Source organism: Myotis myotis, unplaced genomic scaffold, assembly GCF_014108235.1.
Source record: "Myotis myotis isolate mMyoMyo1 unplaced genomic scaffold, mMyoMyo1.p scaffold_m19_p_17, whole genome shotgun sequence".
In the NCBI taxonomy this organism is placed as follows: Eukaryota; Metazoa; Chordata; class Mammalia; order Chiroptera; family Vespertilionidae; genus Myotis; species Myotis myotis.
In genome coordinates, this window is record NW_023416321.1 from 8040158 (window position 1) to 8048795 (window position 8638).

Here is an 8638-nt window from a genome sequence, read left to right on the forward strand (position 1 = left end):
AGGGTCTGGCTCCAGTGACTGGTCTTTTGAGGGCAGAGGGAATTGGTGTGGGGAAGTTTGTACCGGCTTCCTTCATCCTGGCCCAGCTGGAGGGAAGACGAAATCGTGCCCCGGCCTCAATTATGCTAATCCCAACCTGTGTGGGTGCAGATATAGGGGTTTCAACAGCCACCCCCAGATGCCATGGGGGAAAAGCTGAAAAAGATCTTGGGTACCCACATGTCAAGACGGAAGCCTGGAGGCTAGGACAGGCCCGTGCCGTGCCAGGCTGGGCATGTGCTGCCGCCCCCAAGCTAAGTCAGAGGTCAGAAGGGGCTGTAGCGCCCCCACCCCGGTCCCACCTGGGATTCCTGACCCCTCCCAGCCCTGGGAGAAGGCCCTCCCCACACAGAGGATGGAAACCAGCTCAGCGACTCTCTGGTGGCCTGCAGGGCAGCCCTGCACAGGAGGCAGGCGGGAAACCCAGGAGTCCTGGCGCCCAGCCCAGAGAGTGAGTGAGAGAAATACCTCCAAGCTGAGGAAGCAGCCAGAGAGAGCAGACACACGATGGCCCCAGCAGCTCCCGGCGGTGACCCACCAGGAGGAAATGGCCAAAGGGGCGAGGTGGGAAAGTGAACACATTTCTGACCAAGAAGAGAGAAGAGAGTGAGGCATGGGGATGGAATGAGCCTGGCTCTCACCTGCTGTCCTCTCTTCCCTGTCAGTGTCAGGGATACTGACATGCAGGCCACCAAATCTCAAAGAGGTGTATTTCCTCCTCCCCTCATCTCCAGCCCCCAGCCCCTTCATTCCTGTGCTTCCTCTGGCATACCTTCCCTGGAGCCATGCCAAGCCAGGAGTCAGCAGGCTCCACGTGGTGCCTGGGAGGCCTGGGCAGTGCCAGGGGCAGCCCTCATACCATCCTCCCGCTGGCTTCCCTCCCGCCTGCTCTCAGCCGCCACACATATCTCAGCTGTCCAACCTGATTAGGTCTCTTGCCCAGTGAGCCGGACAAGGAGGCCACCGGGCAGGGGAGAGACAGGGACAAGGACGCTGAGCAGGAATGGCAGAAGGATGGTGGAGACGGGGCTCAGGGGAGAAGGTGTGCAGCCCAGAGGAGGAAAAGCCTGCTGGAGAATGCGTCCTCCCCGACCACAGGCTCTCTGGCCACAGCTACCACCGGTACTGGGGGGATTCTGAGCCCCTGGGGCAACAGCCCTGCCTGGTTCCTCCACCCCCGCCCCCCATGGGCAAGGATGGGGAAGGACACTGGAGGCAGAGAGACTGACCTAGATTTAGGAAGAGAATCCCATCCTGGTACCCTCCCCCAGCCAGGACTACCACTTGCACGGAGCTTTAGGATAAATGGTCTTATGCGGTCTTTACAGCCTCATCCTGTCAGGCCAATTTCACTGATGGGCAATTTCACAAATGAAGAAACTGTACATGCGCGCCGTGAAGTGACCTGGCTGAGTCTCAGGGTCAGGCCTCTGATTCTCAGTTCACTGCTCACACTCAGAATCTCCACTTTCCTTTCTGAGTCAAGAGCAGAACTACGTCTGTATCCACCCTTCCCGCCAACACCAATCCTTAGGGAACCCAGGGAGCGGAGGAGGGCCGCAGAGCACACCTCACACCTGGACATCCGGAGGCCATGCCACCCACCCCCACCACCCAGTGGGGTTTCCCCCAAAGTGTGACCGTCTCTTGCGTCACTTCCCTGCCCAGTCTACCTACGATGCCCAGAGGCGATACTCACACACACGGTTACTCAGACAACTCAGACACCCCTCCTGCAAACCCACCAAACCAGAATGAGATGCCCTAGATCTTCAGAGAGCAGAGCGCATGCTGGAGGGAAAAAGACGCCACTGTAATCAGGGGGTGCCAGGCAGCCCTCTCCCCAGAGCCTGCAGGAGGGAGGAAGCTTGGGGGTAACACGGGAGCTGAGGCTCTGAAAGCCTCCACACCCCCCTCCCCAGCCATCTGGGCTGAGCCTGTTCTGGCTGCACCATCCTCTGGGATCTCTCCCCTTCAATGCACTCGGCCACGTCCAGCCAAAAGCTTGTAGGTCTTACAACCAACCGAACCCCATGGTCTAAACACACACACACACACACACACACACACTCACACACACACACGCAGGGTGGGGGATCTTTGCAGTGGGTGTTGGCAGGCGGGGGGCTCTAAGCTGAAAGAACTTTCCCTAGGAAAGGTCACCAAACTCCCCCTAACCTCCCTCCACTCCCCCCAGCACCGCCTCTGGCCGCCCTAGTGTGAGGTGTGTCTGAAAGGAGACGTGACTTCTCCCTCAAGGTGAGCAGGGAGTGGGGGGCAAAGTCCTGAGCTGGAGGCTGGGAGGCGAAGAGGAAGCCAGCTAGAAATCCCCAGGGAGGCTCCGTCCTGCTCCTGCTCCCTCGGCTCTCCAGCACCCCAGCACCGAGGGGAGGTGGGGGAAGGGGTATTGGGCAATACTGCAAAGGAGGGTGCAAGGGCGTGGGGCCTGGGCAGTCCTTCCCCCCACTCCCTATTCTGAGCTGGAGAAGGGGACTGCCTCGAGGAAGTGCAGGGAGGGCGGCTGGAGGGATGGGGGGTTGCACTGGACGTTCAGACACCCCACCGTTCCCAGGCTCCCCCCTCCCAGGACTACGGTGAGCAGTGGGGGAGGAGGGATGGGGAAAGCCTGCACCGGCGAGAAGGAAACGGCCAGATCAGAAGAGGAGAGGCCCGGCGGAAGGCCACCAAGGGGGAGCGGGGAGGGGGCGCGCGGGGTCCTACCTGCTCAGGTGTGTGCTGGCAGGGGGGCAATGGGGTTCCCAGGAGAACCGGGGAAGCCCTCTCAGCTCGATTCAGGATTCCCCTTGCTTCTGGGTTAGTCTGCTGCAAGAGGCACGGGTTTCCGTTGGGTCCTAAAGCCCACTGACAGCCAGCGGCAAGCCCGCCCTCCGACACCAGGCCAGACTGGGTCAGCGGGTGCAAGGCAGCCGGAGGACCGACGGGGGAGGAACGCGCTGGGAGAAAGACAGGGGTCTGAGTCATGGGCTGGGGACAGGAGCAGCCCCGTCTCCAGTACACAGCACAGGGATGGCTTCCGCTGAGGACGAGGCTGGAGAAAGGAGGCATTTCTTCCTGCCGCCCAGAGAAAATGGATGTGGGCCTGGGTGCTGAAGACGGGGCTAATGTCGCTCCCCTCACCACGCCTGCTAGGCTGCTCAGCTGTTGAGAATTTGGGGAAGGAGGCTTTCACTTTGGGTGGGTCCTCACTGGTACCCTCCCTCACAAACACAGCAGTCTCCCAGCCCTCCCCACCACTCCTAAATGCCCCAGAGGCCACCCCAGCAAGCGAGAGGAACAGTACAACTTGATGTTAGTTGGAAACTGGTAGTTTTTTTTAAAAATATTTTTTATTGATTTCAGAGAGGAAGGGAGAGGGAGAGAAACATCAATGATGAGAATCATTGATCTGCTGCCTCCTGCACGCCCCCTACTGGGCATCGACTGGCAACCCAGGCATATGCCCTTGACCAGAATCCAACCGGGACCCTTCAGTCTGCTGGTCCATGCTCTATTCACTGAGCCAAACCAGCCAGGGCCCCAGTCCTTAATAGGATCCTGAAACTTTCCCAGAGTGAATAAGTGAGAGAGTATTTTCCCAGGTACCATTTGGGATAAATATAGGGGGGCGGGGGAAGTGTCTCTTAACACAAGTACATCAACTTCAAGGTCACAGACTGAGCTTAGGAGCTTAGGGTAGCTGACCTCAGTAGCTCAAAAGGGAGAACCCAGGGTCGGTGGGCCAGGTGGACCAGGGAAAGGTGGATGGGGAGTGTTTAGAGGGCTGGAGGGAGAGCATTTTGCAAGGAGAGTTGCGCATAGCTCCGGCAGCAGAGCTGGGGAAATGTCATGGGGTGAAGGGCCAGGGAAAGTCAAGACAGAAATGAGGGAAGGGGGAAAGCGAGGGCCTCTTCCTAGAAGGGGAGAGGGCAGCAGCACTGCCTCTACTTCTTTCTGTGTGTTGCAGGGAGAAGGGTGGGGGGGCGGCAACTAGACAGTAAGGATGGAGAGCCCCAGGGTGGAGCCCGTTGGGTGAGCTCAGGTCAAGCCTTTCACCCTGATGTGCCTCAGTTCTCTCCCAGCTGTTAAACAGGGCCCTTGGTGCTTCCCAGGGAGTTAATGAGTGTTTACAAAAAGGCTTGGAGATCCTCAGATCTCAGCTGGGCCACCACTACAGTTATGAAGCTCAAGAGGGGCTGAGTGTTATTTGGGGAGGGGGGGGGCGGGAGGAGCAGGGGGAGAGGGAAACAGGCTGCTCTCCGACAAACTCAGGATGAAACCAGCTCGGAGAGCACGAGCCTCAGCTGCCACGGGATACCCTTGTGCCCAGGGATGGAGGTCATGCACCCCCATACCTCTCACCACCACCAAAGCTCACTGTAGTCAGAACCCAGACTAGCAGCTGGTCTTCATTAGCTCTAACGTTTTTCACCCCACACTGTGAACCCACAGCTTCTATAGGCTTAGGCTAGAGGGGGCTGCCCTAGCCCGACCTTGCAGCTGACTCTGGGGTGGGGGGGACACCACACCAAAGGCCAAGTTACCAGCTGAAAATAAAGTTGAAGCAAGACTCCCTTTTCCCACTGGGAGCAAGAAGAGAGGAAAGAAAGGAGTGTGGGGGTGAGAGGGTGGAGGTGGGGGAATTTAGGGCAAACAGCAGGCAGTGAAGTCAGCTGGATTGAGGCCCAGAAACCCCCACACCCTGGGGCCAAGTCTTACTCTCGCTTTGCTTTCAGCTCGAGTCTTGGCTAGGCCCCAAACGAAGGAAGGCCCTGGCTGCCCCCTTCTGCCTCCCCACCCCCACCCTTATTAAATACACATTTTATCTCTCAGCATCTTCATTATCTTAACTGGAGGAGACAAGCAGTGGATGGCGGCAGGAGAGAGCGTCAGGAGAGGGGGGGCGGGTGTGGGGAGCAGGCGCACCCTTGTTATAAAAGTGCTGATCCAGCGCTTTCGGGCAGTGTGGGAAAAAGAGGTGGGATCAAAGGGAGCGAGGCTGATTCAGAACTCAATTAGAGCTTCGTAAAGAAGGAACGAGGTCTCTCCTTTTGCCAGTCTGCAGACAGCCTGCACCCAGGCCTCTTGCGCCCAATTAGTTTCTACTGCCAGTGCCTTGGGGCTGGGGTTGAAAATCAAGGGGAGGCCAGAGGGAACGCCTCCTCCCCCTACGCATCCATCGCACCTTTTCTGAGAAGAGGGAGACCCGCAGCTCTGTGTGGCTTAAAAGAGAATGTCTAGAGGACACCTTTTCAGGAGGGACCTGGGGTTACAACGTTCCCCAAAAGTTAAAAAGGGGGACATCAAAGGTGAGCTCTTCCTTAATCCCTTGCCAGCTAGAGGCACAGCTTCTGGCCAAGGTCTAAAGGGACACTAGGCAACAGCCAGACAGGCACCCCTCTTCCCAGCCTGTAGGGAGGACGCCCTCCACAGCCAAGGCATCCTGGGAGCAAAGTGGAAATTGCTTCAAGCAAAACACCACATCAGAGGGAGCGATTGGAACGTATCTGTGAGGCCAATAAACCTGCACAACTGTGCCAAGACCTATTTTTTTAAGATGAAGCACCTTTCTTTTACTGGGGGAGGGAGGGGGAGAAAGGAGGGTGCCTGCTCCACCTCTGTGTAAAAGCACTAGCAATGTCTATCTCCAGATTAGAACTGTCAAGATGGAGGGAAAGGAAGCATTTTATTTGGTTTATTTATCTGTCCATGGAACACCTACCAGGTACCAGGCACTAAGTATTAGGGACAATACAAATATAAATAAAACCTCAAGCTTGGCTCTTTTGGTCTCCCTCAGTAGGCAATGTGACACCTCTTTACAGATATATACTTTATATATATTTCTTATTGATTTCAGAGAGGAAGAGGGAGAGCTAGAAACATCAATGATGAGAATCACCAATTGGCTGCCTCCCATATGCCCCATACTGAGGATCGAGCCCACAACCCGGGCTTGTGCCCTGACCAGGAATCAAACCATGACCTCCTGGTTCATGGGTCAATGCTCAAGCACCGAGCCACACTGGCTGGGCTACATATATTTTTGAAAATCTGCAAGTCTGGCCCTGGCCAGGTGCTCATCTAGTTGGTTGGAGTGTCGTCTAGCACACCCAAAAATGTGGGTTCGATTCCCCATCAAGGCACATACCTACGTTGTGGATTTGATCACCGGTTGGGGTGCATATGGGAGGCAACTGGTTGATGTTTCTCTCTTTAAAAATCAATAAAAACATACCCTCAGATGAGGATTAAAAAAAAAATCTCCAGGTCTGTCTCATTCCTGCTTCCCAGTTCTTACTGGTGTATCTTAAAAGGGCACTTAATAAAGGCAGGGAGCAACAGCGGGGGGGTGGGGGAGAGAAGAGAGCTTTGCCAACTTTTTTGATCTCTGGGTAGCTTGGACCTCACACACTCTTGCCAGTTATCTAGCCACAGGCAAGTCTTCATTGAGCCAGAAAGATCAGTGGCAGCTCTGGGGTTGAAACTCACACCAACTTTATTGTGTCTGTGTTCTCTCCATGGCAATACCCAACTATGGAAGCTTAATCTGCTTCTTCGAAGGAAAAGAAGTAACTCAGGATATAGACACACACCCCGACCACCTCCACGAGGAAGAATGTAGGTCAGCATCTTTGCTACTACGCTATGTGAAACAGCCTCTGATCCTGGCAAACACCAGTAACCACAAGCCCATCCCATCCCACTCCAAATCCCACTCCTCCCCATAGCTCTCAGAGAAAACCCCGCAAGAAAAGGACTTTCTTTCTTCTCTCAACCTGCTCCCTGGCCGTCTGGATGACGCTGAAGACCTCACTGAGAAACGTGCATCAGCTTTCGCTCCCGCCGAGCAGCAGAAGCCACGCGGGGACTCTAAGTCTGCTTCACGCATCGTTGACAGACCAACCCTGTTCCAACTGCTGAAGCCTTAAGAGCAGCAGTGACCTAGAAATTGACAGTGGGGGGAGAACGGAAGGGAAATAAACCAACAAACCAGCCCACAGAAAACCCTATTTCCAAACATTAGGGGAAAAGGAGAGAAAGAAGGTGGAAGGGAAAGAAATCTGGCCCCTTTGAATCTGCAAATGCAATCCTGGCTCAGTGCCATGGAGGATATATAGCAGCCCCACTGCGAGTCAAGCCATGTTCCTGACTCAGGCCCTGCAGTGAAGAGGAAGGCGCCAAGCCTCAAATACAACGAGGTGGGGAGGCCACTCCTTTTTGGGCAGGATCCTACTGTGGACACAGAACAGACAGCAGCTGCCCACAGTGTGGAAACAAACTGTAAAGCAGTCACGTCTCTTAAGGCTGCAGCATCCAATAAAATGTAATTTAAATCAAGCCTCGCATCTGTTCTCAATCCCATTCAGTCTCTGCTTTCCATCAGCCTTCGGACAATCTTTGCAATTATGCTTGTTAACCCTTATAGCCCCAGACACTTTCCACGCTTCGAGGTATAACACTGCGTTCTCCACTCGCAAATTACCCTCAGAGGGAATGACTTCTCCGCCAAGCGTGTGAGAACATTCAGACTGTAGATTGTGCCCTGCTACACACCCGTGGGTAGTGTTCATTTCAGAGGGCTCTCTGCATGCCCTCCTTCTATCCCGTACCACCTGCTGTAGCCCAGATCACCTTGCAAGGATACAGTGGGCAGCATGAATGAAACAGTGGCCAACAGATCATTTGTACACATATCAGGTTCCCAAACTCAAGTCCATGCTGGAAAGCCAGGAGGCAGAAGAGCTCAGGGAACAGACTTGGTCACTGGTTCTCAGACCATCCATGTCACATATGGTTTGCATTCCAAGGATTTGCTCGAGTTATAAAACTACAGCCATCTCCCAAATGAATCAAACTTAAGTCTCCCCCTTTCTCAAAACGGCAGCCCCATGCCTGCACTGTCAAGGCAGTCAGTGCTGTAATGGTGCCCTCTGGTGTTCCCATCTCAAATTGCCATTTTATGCCACCAGAAAACAAACCCAGGAAAGAGGAGTCTCGAGTAACCATATGAACTAATTTATCTAACACAGCGGTTCTCAACCTGTGGGTCGCGACCCCTTTGGGGGTCGAACGACCCTTTCACAGAGGTCGCCTAAGACCATCGGAAAACACATATATAATTACATATTGTTTTTGTGATGAATCACTATGCTTTAATTACGTTCAATTTGTAACAATGAAAATACATATTGCATATCAGATATTTACATTACGATTCATAACAGTAGCAAAATTAGTTATGAAGTAGCAACGAAAATAATTTTATGGTTGGGGGTCACCACAACATGAGGAACTGTATTAAAGGGTTGCGGCATTAGGAAGGTTGAGAACCACTGTAATTATGTGTTTTCCGATGGTCTTAGGCAACCCCTGTGAAAGGTCATTCGACCCCCAAAGGGTCTTGACCCACAGGTTGAGAACCACTGATAACAAGACTAGAAAAATGAGGTTTAAATAAAAATCCAACCCCAAACGAAGGCATCTTGAGACAAGCAGCTTCATCTGAGGGCGACAAGACTATTGGGACAGTTTAGGGAGGAATTTCCACGACGAAAGCTTGAGTTCTTTGGAAATGTGATTGCTTACAAAGACAAAGAAC

General features: G+C 53.9%; 1 protein-coding gene across 1 annotated transcript in view; it reads right to left on the minus strand.

Moving 5' to 3' along the window:
• RARA (retinoic acid receptor alpha) overlaps positions 1 to 2888 on the minus strand; it is a 42630-nt gene extending 39742 nt beyond the window's left edge. The window contains exon 1 of the mRNA XM_036339929.1: positions 2761 to 2888. The gene's annotated coding sequence lies outside the window, so the exon portion shown is untranslated. The remainder of the gene's footprint in view (positions 1 to 2760) is intronic.
• Positions 2889 to 8638: the final 5750 nt, after the last annotated feature.